General features: G+C 46.9%; 1 protein-coding gene across 4 annotated transcripts in view; it reads right to left on the bottom strand.

The window, feature by feature from the left end:
• CHST11 (carbohydrate sulfotransferase 11) overlaps positions 1 to 16808 on the bottom strand; it is a 307020-nt gene that overhangs the window by 272987 nt on the left and 17225 nt on the right. The gene's annotated exons all lie outside the window — the stretch shown is intronic.

The following is a 16808-nucleotide window of genomic DNA, read 5'->3' as shown; positions in this document are numbered from 1 at the left end:
GACTTTAAAATATCTCATACCAGAAATGTGCTTTGCTTTGGTATATTCCTAACTCTATCTGGGTATGCCTCTTTATAAAAGCCTTGCGCTGTTGGATTGCTGAATTGGACTATTACATATTCGTGTAACAAAGGGTAGAAGGCTGGTATGCCCCCCTATTCCTTTTAAACATGCTCCTCCCTCAGAAATCATGTTCAGCTGCAACAGGAGCAGGGCAGGAGCCCCGAATTTGGGTCTTCCTACTCCCAGGGAAGTTCTCTTCCCCTCCAGTTGGCTCAGGGGCTCTTTCCAGCTCTGAAATTCCGTGATTCCATGATTCGGTTTGTCCCAGGGAGCGGCCCTGGCAGTGAGACTTTCGTGTGTGGTCATTAAATACTCACCATGGTGAAGCCTGACTGGAAAGTTCCAGAAACACACCCTCTAGACAATCTCACCATCCAGATGCACCAGAAAACGCAGCCCACGTCTGTCAAACTCTCTCATGCATGCATAGGCTGTGAAGCCCAGGATTAAGCTCTGGCTGGTGAACCCCACAGTCCAGCCACACTGTGTCACCAACAGGCAAGAAGCCAGACCCCCAAACAGCTGAAGTCATCATTTCTGAAAGCTGGGAGCACCCCGCTGCATTCCCCGATTCCTGTCCAAACAGCCATTCGACAGAGTGGCCCTCCCATCTAATATTCATTTCTGTGTCATTAAAAAAAAAATCACACTGACTTGAATACACTTTTTCCCCGTGGATGTGAAGTGAAGCAGGAAGACTGCCCGCGACTGGTATACATCTGCTGGAGAACACAGACTAATGATCATATTTTCCCTAAAGAGAAAAATTTAAAGGTCAAGCAAGAATGACTAGCAGCATGCACTGGAAGTAACCCAGCAAAGTGAAATTCACAGTGCAGGAAGCCCCAAAACAGGGAAGGCTGGGAGGAGAGGGAAGACAAAGATGGGCACACACACAGACACACACGTGCACACAGGTACACACATGCCCACACACACACACACACAGAATGGTGCAATGACTTATGCTCCAGCTTTTAACCAAGCAGGCAGTGCAAAGGCCCAATTCACCTTAGATCACCCTGCTGCCTAACAATGGTGCAGCCGTAATTACAACCCAAGGCACCCCGAAGGGAGGAGGGAGGTGGGTCAGCAGGAAGTCTGTGGTAGGAGGCCTGTTCAGTTTCCACTGTTTCCATTTGCAGCTCAAGCACTCATGATAAGCCCCGCTGATCACAGATGCGTTGTGGTTACGAATGTTAAAGTTGCTTTGGGCTTGAATTCAAGGCTCCCCACAGACCCACTCCTAAGCCTGGCAATGTCAGGGAACATAGACAGGTGCCCGAGTCAGTCTACCTTCTGCAGAGAACGTTTAAACCGATTGTTTCTGCCATTGTCACAACTGCACAGACACTGAACAACCCTGAAGTTGAGCCTGGGTGTCAGATGGCCAGTTCACCCTCTGCGGTGAGCAGAAGGCCAGGAACATCAAGGTTCCCAAAGGCCGTGGATCCTTCTTAGGACCTGCAGCCCCTCCAAGCCCCGCTCCCTGCAGCTGCAGCCCTCCTGACATGGGGACGCATGCCACTCTTCTTGCCCACTATGCACTTTCACTTTCTAAGATGAAATATAAAGTCTCCAGAGGTGCCCCTGTATATTCTCCACTGAAATCATTTGCTGTCGTGCCTTCATGTTCCAGATTTTTTAGAAGAGTCAACCTTCCAGAGATGTGTTTCTCCAAGCAAGGTCGGAGAACCCCCTGCAGCAGAATCGCCTAGGATGTGTCTGTTAAACAGATTCTGAGGTCCCACGGCTGCATTTTGAGTGAGACTCGGGTGATTTCTAAGCACATGAACCTCTGAGGCCTGCTGTCCTGGAGCAACAATTCCAAAAAGTATTCCCAAGGGTGCTCCAAATTTCTGGGGTAAGTTTTAAAGACACACATTTCTGGACCCCACAGCCTACTACAGTCTGCCCCCACCTCCCTAATTCTGAAATAGACAGTCCAGAGAATTTAACTCCCCAGACGGCACCCGTGTGTGTAAGCCTCTGACACTCGGGCCACATTTCCCAAGGCAAGCAGTCCTCACTCCCTTCCCACCCTTTTCCAATAACCCCCACATCCTTCACATCTTAGCTTCAACGTGGCTTGCTCAGGAGACAGCCTTCCGTGACCACTACCCCCGTCCCACCTGCCAACACTCATCCTTGCTATGTTCTCTCTTGACACCTGTCCATTTTTGTATAACTTACCGCCATTGTTACTAAATAGGTACCTGTTTAATTGTTTAATATCTGATCCTCCACTAGGGTGGTAACAATCATACATATGTATCACTGACCACTTACAATGTCCCTGGGCTGTGCCAAACACTTACCCTGCATGAGCTCATTAAATGCAGACGTCACCATAACCCTGCGAAGTAGACACTCCTGTATACCCATTTTATAGTGAGAACATTGTAAGTTTGCCAGGTCTGCCTTGCCACCTCCATATCTCAGGTCTGAATAGTATCGCACAGGGTAGGTACTCAGTAACTATTTAATCAATAAATGAAGTGGGACCTCTCTAGTCCCCAAAAAAGATTCTGTGGTTGTGTAAGTTGAAATTCTGGGTTAACTGGGGTTCTTAATGGCAGGACTTCCCAGAGCACTGGATATGTCAATGTGATTGTGAATCGTCATGACGGGGCTGACCCATATGTCATCTCAAGCCAAGGACACCTGTTTCCAGGAACCTGCACACAGTTCTCCAAGCCCAGGCTCTCCCTCCTTGGCAATGACCCACTGAAAGATGATTTGTCTCTGCCACCCCCTCCAGCCACTAACCAGGAGAGGAACCATTAGGTAATGAGTCAGTCTGACCATGATGCCATCTAATCTCATCCCATCTTACACCAGTTCCCAACAATGGCAAAAAGATCTAGATGCAGGTGACTTTGAAACAGCACACCTTGGCAGACAGCAGTAGAAACAAACAGAGACTGTAGAGTCAAGCAGGCCCAGGTTGAGATCCTCCCTGACCCCAGCAGTGGGCCCTCCACTTGCAGAAGAAGCTACAGAGCCTACGTCCCTGCCTTTGCCTCCAGCCTCCTCCACCAGGCCAGCTTCATCAGCAGGTAAGAAGAGCCACAGTCCTCCCCAACCCCAGGCCTCACACCGGTCATTCACCTACTCATCTGTTCCTTTCAGTCACCTAATGAACAAACTCACTAAGGGGGCGTGCCAACGAATAAATACATGTGGAGCTTGTGGAGCAGAATACTGAAGAAGAGACATAAAACAAACTCAGGTACCCCTTACTCTCCAAAAGCAGGAACCAAAGAGATGCAGGTAACATTGGGGAGTTTGTATCTGAACTCTCTTCTCTTATTATCCAAAATCAGCAGGCTGAATGAATCACATCCTGAGGGATTGCTGCATGGACAAATGAAGTGCAATGAAAAAAAAGTCAAAGTGCATGGGGAGGCCGGGCACGGTGGCTCACGCCTGTAATCCCAGCACTTTGGGAGGCCAAGGTGGGCCAATCACCTGAGGTCAGGAGTTCGAGACCAGCTTGGCTAACGTGGCAAAATCCTGTCTCTACCAAAAATACAAAAATTAGCTGGGCATGGTGGCCAGCACCTGTAATCCCAGCTACTCGGGAGGCTGAGGCAGGAGAATCTCTTGAACCCAGGAAGCAGAGGTTGCAGTGAGCCGAGATCACGTCACTGCACTCCAGCCTGGGCAACAGAGCGAGACTCCGTCTCAAAAAAAAAAAAAAGAAAAGAAAAAAAAAATGCATGGGGAGAGACTGTAACCAAGGGACCTGCCTTCAGAAACTAGGAAGGCTATATGAGGAAGCAACATAGGACCTGAGGGAAAAGCCCTCCAAACAGAGAGAACGGCAAGTGCAAATGTGTGACATGGCATGAGCGTGGTGCTTATAAGGCATTGAAAGAAGGCAGAGTGGCACGAGTCCATTTGGGCAGAGAAACAAGGAAGTGAGACCAGGCAGACCTAGGTGAGGCAGGACCTTAAAGTCAGGCTAAGGATTCTGGTTTCTATTCTGGGTGCAATGAGAAGTCATGAAAGGCTGGCCGGGAGTGGTGGCTCATGCCTGTAATCCTAGCACTTTGGGAGGCTGAAGCGGGTAGATCACTTGAGGTCAGGAATTCGAGACCAGCCTGACAAACATGGTAAAACCATGTCTGTACTAAAAATACAAAAATTAGCCAGGCATGGTGATGCGCACCTGTAATCCCAGCTTCGGAAGAGGCTGAGGCAGAATAATTGCTTGAACCTAGGAGGTGGAGGTTGCAGTGACCTGAGATCTCACCACTGCACTCCAGCCTGGGTGACAGAACAAGACACCATCTCAAAAAAAAAAAAAAAAAGAAGAGGAGGTCATGAAAGGGTAGGTGTGGCTGTTACTAAATGGATCATTCAACTAAGGGTGTGGAGAATGGATGTGGTTGGAAGGGTGTGGAGAATGGATGTGGTTTGAAGGGTGTGGAGAATGGATGTGGTGTGAAGGTGTGGAGAATGGATGTGGTATGGAGGGTGTGGAGAACAGATGGGGTGGGAAGGGTGTGGAGAATGGATGTGGTGTGAAGGTGTGGAGAATGGATGTAGTGTGAAGGATGTGGAGAATGGATGCAGTGTGAAGGGTGTGGAGAATGGATGGAGTGTGAGGGGTGTGGAGAATGGATGGGGTGGGAAGGGTGTGGAGAATGGATGGGGTGGGAAGGGTATGGAGAATGAATGCGGTGTGAAGCGTGTGGAGAACTGATGGGCTGTGAAGCATGTGGAGAATGGATGGGGTGAGAAGGGTATGGAGAATGGATGGGGTATGGAGAATGGATGGGGTATTAGGGGTGTGGAGAATGGATGGGGTGTGAAGCATGTGGAGAATGGATGGGGTGTGAAGAGTGTGGAGAATGGATGGGTGTTAGGGGTGTGGAGAATGGAGGGGGTGTGAAGCGTGTGGAGAATGGATGGGGTGTGAAGCATGTGGAGAATGGATGTGGTGTGAAGGTGTGGAGAATGGATGTAGTGTGAAGGGTGTGGAGAATGGAGGTAGTGTGAAGGGTGTGGAGAATGGATGGAGTGTGAGGGGTGTGGAGAATGGATGGGGTGGGAAGGGTGTGGAGAATGGATGGGGTGGGAAGGGTATGGAGAATGAATGCGGTGTGAAGCGTGTGGAGAATTGATGGGCTGTGAAGCATGTGGAGAATGGATGGGGTGAGAAGGGTATGGAGAATGGATGGGGTATGGAGAATGGATGGGGTGTTAGGGGTGTGGAGAATGGATGGGGTGTGAAGCGTGTGGAGAATGGATGGGGTGTGAAGCATGTGGAGAATGGATGGGGTGTGAAGCATGTGGAGAATGGATGGGGTGTGAAGCATGTGGAGAATGGATGGGGTGTGAAGCGTGTGGAGAATGGATGGGGTGTTAGGGGTGTGGAGAATGGATGGGGTGTGAAGCGTGTGGAGAATGGATGGGGTGTGAAGCATGTGGAGAATGGATGGGGTGTGAAGCATGTGGAGAATGGATGGGGTGTGAAGTGTGTGGAGACTGGATGGGGTGAGAACAGTGTGAAGAATGGATGGGGTGGGAAGGGTGTGGAGAATGGATGGGGTGGGAAGGGTGTGGAGAATGGATGGGGTGAGAAGGGTGTGGAGAATGGATGGGGCGGGAAGCGTGTGGAGAATGGATGGGGTGTGAAGGGTGTGGAGAATGGATGGGGTGAGAAGGGTGTGGAGAATGGATGGGGTGTGAAGCATGTGGAGAACAGATGAGGTGTGAAGCGTGTGGAGAACGAATGGGATGAGAAGCGTGTGGAGAATGGATGGGGTGTGAGGGGTGTGGAGAATGGATGGGGTGGGAAGGATGTGGAGAATGGATGGGGTGGGAAGGGTGTGGAGAATGGATGGGGTGGGAAGGGTGTGGAGAATGGATGGGGTGAGAAGGTGCGGAGAATGGATGGGGTGTAAGGGGTGTGGAGAATGGATGGGGAGTGAAGCGTATGGAGAATGGATGGGGTGTTAGGGGTGTGGAGAATGGATGGGGTGTGAAGCATGTGGAGAACAGATGAGGTATGAAGCGTGTGGAGAACGAATGGGATGAGAAGCGTGTGGAGAATGGATGGGGTGTGAGGGGTGTGGAGAATGGATGGGGTGTGAGGGGTGTGGAGAATGGATGGGGTGTGAGGGGTGTGGAGAATGGATGGGGTGTGAGGGGTGTGGAGAATGGATGGGGTGTAAAGGATGTGGAGAATGGATGGGGTGTGAAGCGTGTGGAGAATGGATGGGGTGTGAGGGGTGTGGAGAATGGATGGGGTGAGAAGTGTGTGGAGAATGGATGGGGTGTGAAGCGTGTGGAGAATGGATGGAGTGTGAAGCGTGTGGAGAATGGATGGGGTGTGAGGGGTGGGGGTGTGGAGAATGGATGGGGTGTGAAGCACGTGGAGAATGGATGGGGTGTGAAGCATGTGGAGAATGGATGGGGTGTGAGGGGTGTGGAGAATGGATGGGGTGAGAAGGGTGTGGAGAATGGATGGGGTGTAAGGGGTGTGGAGAATGGATGGGGAGTGAAGCGTATGGAGAATGGATGGGGTGTTAGGGGTGTGGAGAATGGATGGGGTGTGAAGCATGTGGAGAACAGATGAGGTGTGAAGCGTGTGGAGAATGAATGGGATGAGAAGCGTGTGGAGAATGGATGGGGTGTGAGGGGTGTGGAGAATGGATGGGGTGTGAGGGGTGTGGAGAATGGATGGGGTGTGAGGGGTGTGGAGAATGGATGGGGTGTGAGGGGTGTGGAGAATGGATGGGGTGTGAGGGGTGTGGAGAATGGATGGGGTGTAAAGGGTGTGGAGAATGGACGGGGTGTGAAGCGTGTGGAGAATGGATGGGGTGAGAAGCAGGTGGAGAATGGATGGGGTGTGAAGCATGTGGAGAATGGATGGGGTGTGAGGGGTGTGGAGAATGGATGGGGTGAGAAGGGTGTGGAGAATGGATGGGGTGTGAAGGGTGTGGAGAATGGATGGGGTGAGAAGTGTGTGGAGAATGGATGGGGTGTGAAGGGTGTGGAGAATGGATGGGGTGTGAAGGGTGTGGAGAATGGATGGGGTGAGAAGCGTGTGGAGAATGGATGGGGTGTGAAGGGTGTGAAGAATGCATGGGGTGTGAGGGGTGTGGAGAATGGATGGGGTGGGAAGCATATGGAGAATGGATGGGGTGAGAAGGGTGTGGAGAATGGATGGGGTGAGAAGGGTGTGGAGAATGGATGGGGTGTGAAGGGTGTGGAGAATGGATGGGGTGAGAAGCATGTGGAGAATGGATGGGGTGTGAGGGGTGTGGAGAATGGATGGGGTGTGAGGGGTGTGGAGAATGGATGCGGTGTGAGGGGTGTGGAGAATGGATGGGGTGAGAAGGGTGTGGAGAATGGATGGGGTGTGAAGGGTGTGGAGAATGGATGGGGTGAGAAGTGTGTGGAGAATGGATGGGGTGTGAAGGGTGTGGAGAATGGATGGGGTGTGAAGGGTGTGGAGAATGGATGGGGTGAGAAGCGTGTGGAGAATGGATGGGGTGTGAAGGGTGTGAAGAATGCATGGGGTGTGAGGGGTGTGGAGAATGGATGGGGTGGGAAGCATATGGAGAATGGATGGGGTGAGAAGGGTGTGGAGAATGGATGGGGTGTGAAGGGTGTGGAGAATGGATGGGGTGTGAAGGGTGTGGAGAATGGATTGGGGTGAGAAGCATGTGGAGAATGGATGGGGTGTGAGGGGTGTGGAGAATGGATGGGGTGTGAAGCAGGTGGAGAATGGATGGGGTGTGAAGGGTGAGCATGTGAGGATGCAGGAGTCCAGTTGTGCAAAAAGCCCAGGGAAATGTGACAGTGTCTTGGAGCGGTTTAGTGACAGCAGGGACGGAGAGTTGTGGATGAATCTGAGAGAATTTGGAGATATTGCACCAGGAGGCATGTGGGTATCAATGAACTACATGAAAGGATGTCCAAGTTCTTCTTCAGTTGAGCCGAGGTTAGAAACCATGAATCTATCGTGACCTGAATCAGCATTGTTTCAGACAGGATGACTTTCTCCCATGCTGACTCTGGGCCAAGACTATGAGAACCACCTTCTGTTCCAAAAAGTACACAGAGACTTCCGACATGAAGCCACGAAAAGACAGAAAAAGTGAGGACATTTTTAAGACATTAGAGTCTATCGGGGGGATGCACAGACTCTGGAGTGAGTTAGGCCCGAGCTGAAATCTGCAACCTTGGGTAAGTGGAATGAGTTCTCTGAGCTGCTGTCTTTGTCCATAATGTGAAGGTAACATGTACCTTATGAGGTCATTGTGAGAATTTGAGGCAAATGTGTGTGAAGCTCTGGGCACACACTAGGTCCTCCATAATTGTCAGCTCTTTTTACAATAATTCCTACCTTGCTCAAAGGACCAAAATCTTGTCTCATCGATCTAAGCAAGCAGAACCACGTTGGAGTTCTGTGAGCCCTTCCTCTGTGGGAAAAGCCAAAATGACACTGAGGGTGGGGGAAAGGGAAGGGAGGCAGTGGCCACTTGATCTAGGAAAATGGTGAGCCCACTTGCCTAAGAAATAAAGCCATGTGGATGTAAAGGATGTGCCTGAACTTAAAAGAAGTAAACACCAGCTGCCCATTTGACATGGCCTCCTTTCATTTTTGCGGGGGCTCCCCGTTTGATGTGGCTCTGGGACCCAGCCGGCCCCAGGTGGCAGAGCAGCCTCCACTGGCTCGTAAATACCCAGGGCTACCCCAGATGACACACCGTCTTCAGCAAAGAGAAGGGACGGGGGAAGGCGAAAGGAAGGCAGAAGGTAGTAAGGAATAGGAAAAAAAAAAAAAAAAAAGAGCCATACATTCTTTATATCAGCAATGATGTATCCAAAAATAAAATCAAGAAAACAATCCTGGGGAGGCTGAGGTGGGTGGATCATTTGAGGTCATGAGTTTGAAACCAGCCTGGCCAACATGGTGAAACCCCATCTCTACTAAAAAGATAAAAATTAAAAATTAAAAAAATTAGCCAGGCATTGTGGCGGGTTCCTGTAATCCCTGCTACTCGGGAGGCTGAGGCAGGAGAATTGCTTGAACATGGGAGGTGGAGGCTGCAGTGAGCCGAGATCGTGCCATTGTACTCCAGCCTGGGCAACAAGAACAAAACTCTGAAAAAAAAAAAAAATGCAAGAGAAAGGAAGGGAGAGACAGAGGGAGAGAGGGAGAGAGGGAGGGCGGGAGAGAGGGAGGGCGGGAGGGAGGGAGAGAGGAGGGAAGGAAGGAAGGAAGGAAGGAAGGAAGTAAGGAAGGAAGGAAGGAAGGAAGGAAGGAAGGAAGGAAGGAAGGAAGGAAGGAAGAAAGGAAGGAAAGAAGGAAGGGAGGAAGGAAACAATCCTATTTACAATAACATCAAAAAGATACTCTTTTTTCAAGTCATAGACGAGTAAATACTCTGTTCACTTGGATGAGACATTTAGGTATCAGAAACCCCAAAGCCCTTTCCAAAAATGCCTTCCCTTTCTTGGCCAATCTTTGCCATTTCTGATATCGTTGCCCCCATCATCACGTGCGAGAATCCATGACCGCTCCCTATAGAAGGAAGCCATGAGCTGGAACAGTGGCCTCAGGTGCCTGCAGCCAGGTTTAGTTTTTGAAACCATGTCTTTCAGTGACTTAAAAAACCTGGGTCAAATTCTAAAAATTGTGAAGTCTGACAGTAGATTATGTTTGTAAGGGTAACTTATTCCAGCACACCCAGCTGGGAAGGTCAATACAAGGAAGCAACATTAAACAGGACCTGAAGGAAAAGCACTCCAAGCACAGGGAATGGCACGTGCAAAATTCATGACATGGCAAGAGCGTGTAAGGCACTGAAAGAAGGCAGAGTGGTGCAAGTCCAGCTGGGCAGGGGAACAAGGAAGTGGGACCAGGCAGGCCTCGGTGAGGTGGGACCTTGAGATCAGGCGAAGGATTTGGGTTTCTCTTCGGGGTAAAATGAGAAGTCATGAAAGGCTGTACCTTTGCAATGTTACCGCAGAGCAGAAAGGCAGCTCTCTTCCCATTTCATAGCTGAAAAGTACGGCACAGAGAGGTTAAGTGACCTCTGCTGAGTCACATCCCGGCACAGGGGCGAAGCTAAGAAGCCACATCCCCTGACTCCAACTGGAAAGAATCCCTGCTGGGTCAAGGCAAGAAATGTGTTCCTTCAGACTGCAGTAATTTCCCAGGGCTGCTATAACAAAGTGCCACAAACTTGGTGGCTTAATACAATAGAAATGTATTCCTTCATGGTTCTGGAGACCACAAGTCCAAAATCAAGATGTTGGCAGACCCATGCCCTCTCTGAGGCCTCTAGAGAAGGATCCTTTCTTGTTTCTTCCAGCTTCTGGTGGCTCCTGACATTCCTTGGCTCGTGGGAGCATCACTCCAGACTCTGCCTCCATTATCACATGGTCTTATGTGTGTTTCTGTGCCTCTTCTCCTCTTATAATAAGGACACTAGTCATACTGGATTAAGGGCACACTGTCCTTTAATATGACTTCTTTTTTTTTTTTTTCTTTTTGAGACAAGAGTCTTGCTCTGTAGCCCAGGCTGTGGTGCAGTGGCATGATCTTGGCTCACTGCAAACTCTGCCTCCCGGGTTCAAGCAATTCTCCTGCCTCAGCCTCCTGAGTAGCTGGGATTACAGGCACCCGCCACCACGCCCGGCTAATTTTTTGTGTTCTTTACTAGAGACAGAGTTTCACCATCCTGGCCAGGCTGGTCTCAAACTCCTGACCTCGTGATCCACCTGCCTTGGCCTCCCAAAGTGCTGGAATTACAGGCAGGAGCCACTGCACCCAGCTGACTTCGTCTTAACTAACTATACCTGCAATGCCCCTATTTCCAAGTCAAGTCACATTCTGAGGTTCCAGGAAGGACATGAATTTGAGGGGGACACTATCAACTCAGCGCACTGACTAAGCAGATGTTTATGAAATATAGGCCCGAATTCAATAAGGGCTGAGAGCACTGACCAACTTATAGAACCTTTTGCAGCAGAACTCTTGGTTGACCCCCAATATCCATTCACTGTCTTCCTTTAGAATAAAGTAAACACAAGTTTCTTTTACATGACCACGCAGAACAAAGACTACCTTTCCCAGCCTCCCCTGCAGACAGAAATGGCTGGAGCTAAGTGAGATTTAAGCAAAAGTGATGGATCCAAAGGGAATGCCCTCGCTGGACCTCTCTCCCTCTCCCCACTGGCAGGAGGGCGGACATGGTGGTGAGCCATCTTCAACAAGTGGCATGCTTACATGAGAAAAATATGTTCTGCGGCTTCTTCAAGCCATAGGAACACATTTGTCTTCTAGCAACAGGAGGTAAACAGAATCAAAAGTTCATGTAGCCATTTTCAGTCCAAACAGGTTTTCCTAGTGGCAAAAACCTCCAAACATACTACCTGCTACCTAAGAATGCAAGACTTTTTTAAAGCTTATTATATATTTTTTACCTCTTGCCTCTCTTGGTTCTGTTATTCATCAGAAAAACAAGATCCGATACCTGTCTTGGATAACAGCATCTTCAGTTTTCTTTGAGAACCACCCTCTCCCACTCCCAGCCTTACTTTCAAACTGGGCATGTGATCGCAGCCACACCAATGAGATTTGCTCACTCAACACATCTTTATTGAACACTTGCTGTAAGACAGGCACCGTTGTAGGAGCTGGGGATGACAGTAAACAAAATATAAAAATCCCTGCCCTTAAGAACTTTACATTCCAGGGCTTTTGTGGAAACTGCTGGAAAAAAGAAGTACCCTCTCTTTCTACTGGGACTGCTCAAAGGCTGGGATGGAGGCCGGAACCACCGGCAGCCATCTTGCCACCATGAGGAGACAGACACAGCAGGAACAATCACATCCTAGGGTGCTTGGACTCTGCCACACTGAGTTTGGCTCAGTTTCCTGAGCCAAAAAAAAAGGGGGGGGCACTTTTTTTTGCTTAAACCAATTTGAATTAGGTTGGGAAAGGAAGGAGTTGCATCCAATTCCTACCAATACCTTAAGAGTCCCTCAGAAAGATATCTGAGGCAAGTTTGGAAATGCCAAGTAAAGACAGGTGACTCTTTTGAAAATGGCTTTTCCTTGGGCATGCCTTGGAAATGCACTGTTTAAAGGCTCCTACCATGTTATCATTTCCAGTTTTAAAAATCTCCTTTTCAATAACTCCCTAGAATGAAGGCACCAGTTCACTGCCTCTTCCACTATGCGTTAAGAACTAAACCATGTCATCACATCCCCCAAAATGACCAGAGACTAGATGGTTCCAATCACCTCCTGAAAGTCTTGAAATTGCCTGCTGCTGCCGCCGATGGCCACAGGGAACACCACTCTTATTTCCCAAAAGGCCAAATCCCACCGGTTTTCCTCAAGCTAGTGACTGTGTCCCAACATTTCTGATCATTGCTTTCTTTCCCAGGCAAGCACCTCCATGCTCTGGGGCCCCGTGAATACTTAGCTGTTAACAGGAACAGCCTGAACTAGACTTACAGATAACCGAAGCTAATTGACCACATCCTACTTAACAGGAAACCTAATAGACAGCTATTTTAGACTTATTCTCACTTCCCCTCATCTGCTTCCACCTCAGCACTCTGTTGCTGGGAAGTCAGGGTGTACATAAAAGAGACTATGGGGAAGGGGTCAGTGGAGGCTCCAGAGTGCAGATATAAAAAGGCTTAGGGACGTGGACCTGGTGGAAGAGAGGTGCTGGCACTGCATTCGCATGGCAAACGTTGCATTTTTACTCACAGTGTATTTTGGGGTCATCTGGTATGGGCTAGTAGAAATCATTTTTTAATGTTTAAGAAATGAAAATAATAAAATTAAAATATACCCAGGCCTTCCTTCCTTCTGGAGAGATAAGTAACAGAAATATTACACAGGAAGCTCCATCTGCCGTGTGTGTGTGTGTGTGTGTGTGTGTGTGTGTGTGTGTGTAACTATCAGCAATGTCTTTCACTTTTGCAAGAGGAAAGATACAGTTTGCGTTATGGGTTTGGTTTAGTTTTTCTCTCCCTGTCTCCCACCCCCACTTCCTGTTAGGGGGGTTGTTTCCCAAACTTGAGAGCACCATTAACACAGAGCTCCCTGAAGAGGCTTCATTCTCAGGATGCTGCCAGCCATCGCCCTTCTAAGAGTCACAGGAGCCACGTGAAGAGCTCTTAGGCCTTCTCACTAAATGAACTTCCTCGTAACTGAATTCCTTTCTCCCATCAGTTGAGGACCATTGAGTGCACAATGTTTCCTAGAGCTATCATTGTGTCTTCCCAACTGTAGAGCGATTGTCCCTTTTCCTTTCAGCTCAAGGATCGTTCCTTGTCTTCATCCATTTGGACCGCTGTATCAAAATATCTTGCACTAGGTGGCTTGTAAACTACAGAAATTTATTGCTCACAGTTCTGGAGGCTGGAAAGTCCAAGATCAAGGCACTGGCAGATTTGGTGTCTGCAGAGGCCCCACTTCCTGGTTCTCACTGTGTCCTCCCACGGCACAAGGGGTAAGGGTCTCTCTGGGGTATCTTTTATAAGGGCACTAATCCCATTCATGAGGGCTCCCTCATGACCTAATCACGTCCCAAAGACCACCACCTTCTAAGGGCCTCATACTGGGGAGTAGGTTTCAACCTATAAATTAGGGAGAGAGGCAGCATTCAGACAATAGGGTTTCTCCATATGTTTTTCCTCCTCAATCACAAAAAGAAATTTTCCTCACAGATGCTAGCCCACGCTTTGCAGAGAGAAGTTCTCATTAGAGCACTTTGAGTCAGATGAGCCAGGGCATCCCAGCTCCACCGATAACTCGCTGTGTTACCTTAAGTTAATTACAAAACTTCTCTGAGTCCCACCTAAAAATGAGGATAAGGCCAGTCCTCCTCGCCAGGCTGTGGAGAAGACTAAATGATTTAACACCTGTAACGGGTACCTAGTGAGTAGCAGTGAAAATGTATCTTTTCATTTAATTTGAATCCTAAGGATGATCTATTATAGGACTCTTGGACAGGCACTGAGGGTATGGAGGTGGATTTACAGCAAGCTACTTGTCCATTCATGAATCTCCCTATCCCTGGAAACCCATTAATAAAATACTTTGTGACATCTGAAGAAAGTTCTGTTCTCTTCCCAGATATCAAGTGAAACCTCTCCTTACCTTCCTTGGCTCATTCATTCAGACATGCAAGCATGTATTCAACAAACATTTATTTTATTACAAGTCTGTCATACGCCAGGGACTGGGGACACAGTTTGTGGCCTCCAGAAGCCTATAATCTAGTGTGGGCCAAAAACTCAATGAAAGCATGAATGTTGAGATACAGGAAGGCTTCATCAGGAATCTGGATGGCAGCTTAATCAAAGGAGCTGAGATATAGTAAGATGGACATTTTCACACACTACTGGTTGGAGCATCAATAGATACAATCTTCTAGAAAATAATTTGGCTACACTTATCAAGAGCCTTCAAAGGTTTATAACCTGTGAATTCCCCCTCTGAAATTTTATTTGAAAGAGACATTAAGAAACTCAGACAAAAGTTTAGTTTACAAAAACAAAAAAAAAAATGGCATTTTTTAAAAGGAGAAATCTTTTTCAAAAATGTTCAACAAAGGAGAATGGCAAAATGAAAATACATCCATCTGATGGAATATTACAGTGCTGTCAGAGACAACTGAATGACATGAGAAAATGCCCATGATTCGGTGCTACATGGGAAAAGCAAAATACACTATAATATAAGCCTGATGATCTCATCTTCGTAAATATATATACACATATATATTACATATTTTACATATATGTGTATATATTATATATGTGTATATTATAATACATATTATGTCACGTGTGTATACTATATTATGTATATTGCATATATGTGTGATATATGCTATTATATATAACATATGTAATGTATGTTACATACACGTATTTATATATTATAATATATACATATATGTAAGTATGTTACAAGTATTACATATATGTATATATTTGTAAATATATATTATATACATTTACAATTATATATTAGGGATAACTTTTTAAAATATATCTTTGTAAATATATTTTTTATATATATATGGGACCTACTTCTAAAAAAAGTTATATATATATACACATATATGGAACCTACTTTCAAAAAAATTCATCCCTAATCCCTGCTACCCAGGAAAAATCTCTTGACCTTCTGGTCTATTTTTCCATGGATATATATAAATAAATATATATATATGCATATATATGGCAGGGATTGGGGTGACTTTTTTTGGAAGTAAGTCTCTTTTTTCAAAATTCTCTATAATACACTTGAATTAATTTCATAATCAGAAATATATATATATAAAAAAATACTGCTTTACTCTGAGGCATCATGGGGCAGGGGAGGGAGATGATGGTAAAGGAGCCAGTGGGGCCACCAACCTTGCCCCTTGATAAATTTTATGCCAAGAACATGAGCTCTATTAAGATAGGGATCATTGTCTGTTTTGTCCCCTGCTGTTTCCCTAGCACAGAAACAGTCCTGGCACAAACGGCAGCCATTCAACAAATGCTTGTTAAATAACTGAACAAATGACCAGAGCCCAGCTCAAATATTCCTTCTTCTGTCAAGTTCCCTGACCTCCCTAAACTAATTACTCCTTTTTTTTCCCTAGCCGCCCATAGCCATTATTATAAAGCATTACAGCTAACAATTACGGGTCTGTCACCACTTGCTAAATTGCAAGTTATTTGCAGGCAGGAACTAAGTCTTACTTAGATTTGTCTCTTTAGTCAGATAAATATTTGGTCGATAAATGTTTGAGTGCTGGATGAAGGGGTGGACAGATGTCAGACTGTTCATACTGCATGAACAGTAATTATTCATTTTAATTATGATTTAACCCTCATGTAAATGTGTATTGATTTTGAGAACTGCTAATAGCATCAGCTCTGAGTCGGGAAGAGACCTTAGAAATAGTCTAAGTAGTCAACTGCAAAATTGTTGGTTTTGGCCCTGAAGTACTTTATTCTAACAAAATTTTATTGAGAACCCCAAAATATGAAACAGATAAGCAAGGAACCACTCTGATTGGGGTGGGGTTTACTGGGACCCCCTAGCCCCCTCCAAGGACCTACCCCTATGCTTGGGCTTAAAGGAGTAGTTTGAAAACTGCCAACATCTATATTTGTTAGTAACACATGTGGGGTCCCCAAAAGCGGGTAGAAGAAGCCGGTCAAGAACCCAAGATCCCTGATGCCCCACCCAATGCCTACCCAATGCCCTTTCTACTTTGTTGGAATTTTATAACAGATCGAACACTCAGCAATGACCTCTGTGTTCCTAATCCATTCCTTGTTTATTTCCTATGAAAATAAAAAAGGAATGTTGCTGTGACTTTCTAATGACAACATCCTGCACATCCCTCAAATCTCATTTGCAGGAAGACACTTACTATCAGCCCTGGATTTATTTTTTAAAATCTCATTTTGCTTTTACAGTCACAGGAAACAAAGTCAGCATAAGCCTTGAAAGAATTCTCTGCAGAGTCCCAAGAAAGAGCCCTGAGCCACTCCCCTCCTAAATGCAATGGATTATCCTAAAGTGAGCAAGGCCACTATTCCTAGTTAATATTTTTAAGCACGTAATTGTCATTCGGATGATGGCTCACACTCTCGCAACAAAAGCTGTTTTATTACAATTAACTAAAAGATTGCCTGTTCAGTTACTGATCTCAAACCTGCACTTCCATTTTTGAACAGCAAAAT

Source organism: Macaca fascicularis, chromosome 11 (genome assembly GCF_037993035.2).
Source record: "Macaca fascicularis isolate 582-1 chromosome 11, T2T-MFA8v1.1".
Classification (NCBI taxonomy): Eukaryota; Metazoa; Chordata; class Mammalia; order Primates; family Cercopithecidae; genus Macaca; species Macaca fascicularis.
The sequence above is the reverse complement of the archived record's forward strand: the minus strand, read 5'-3'. Positions and strand labels throughout refer to the sequence as shown.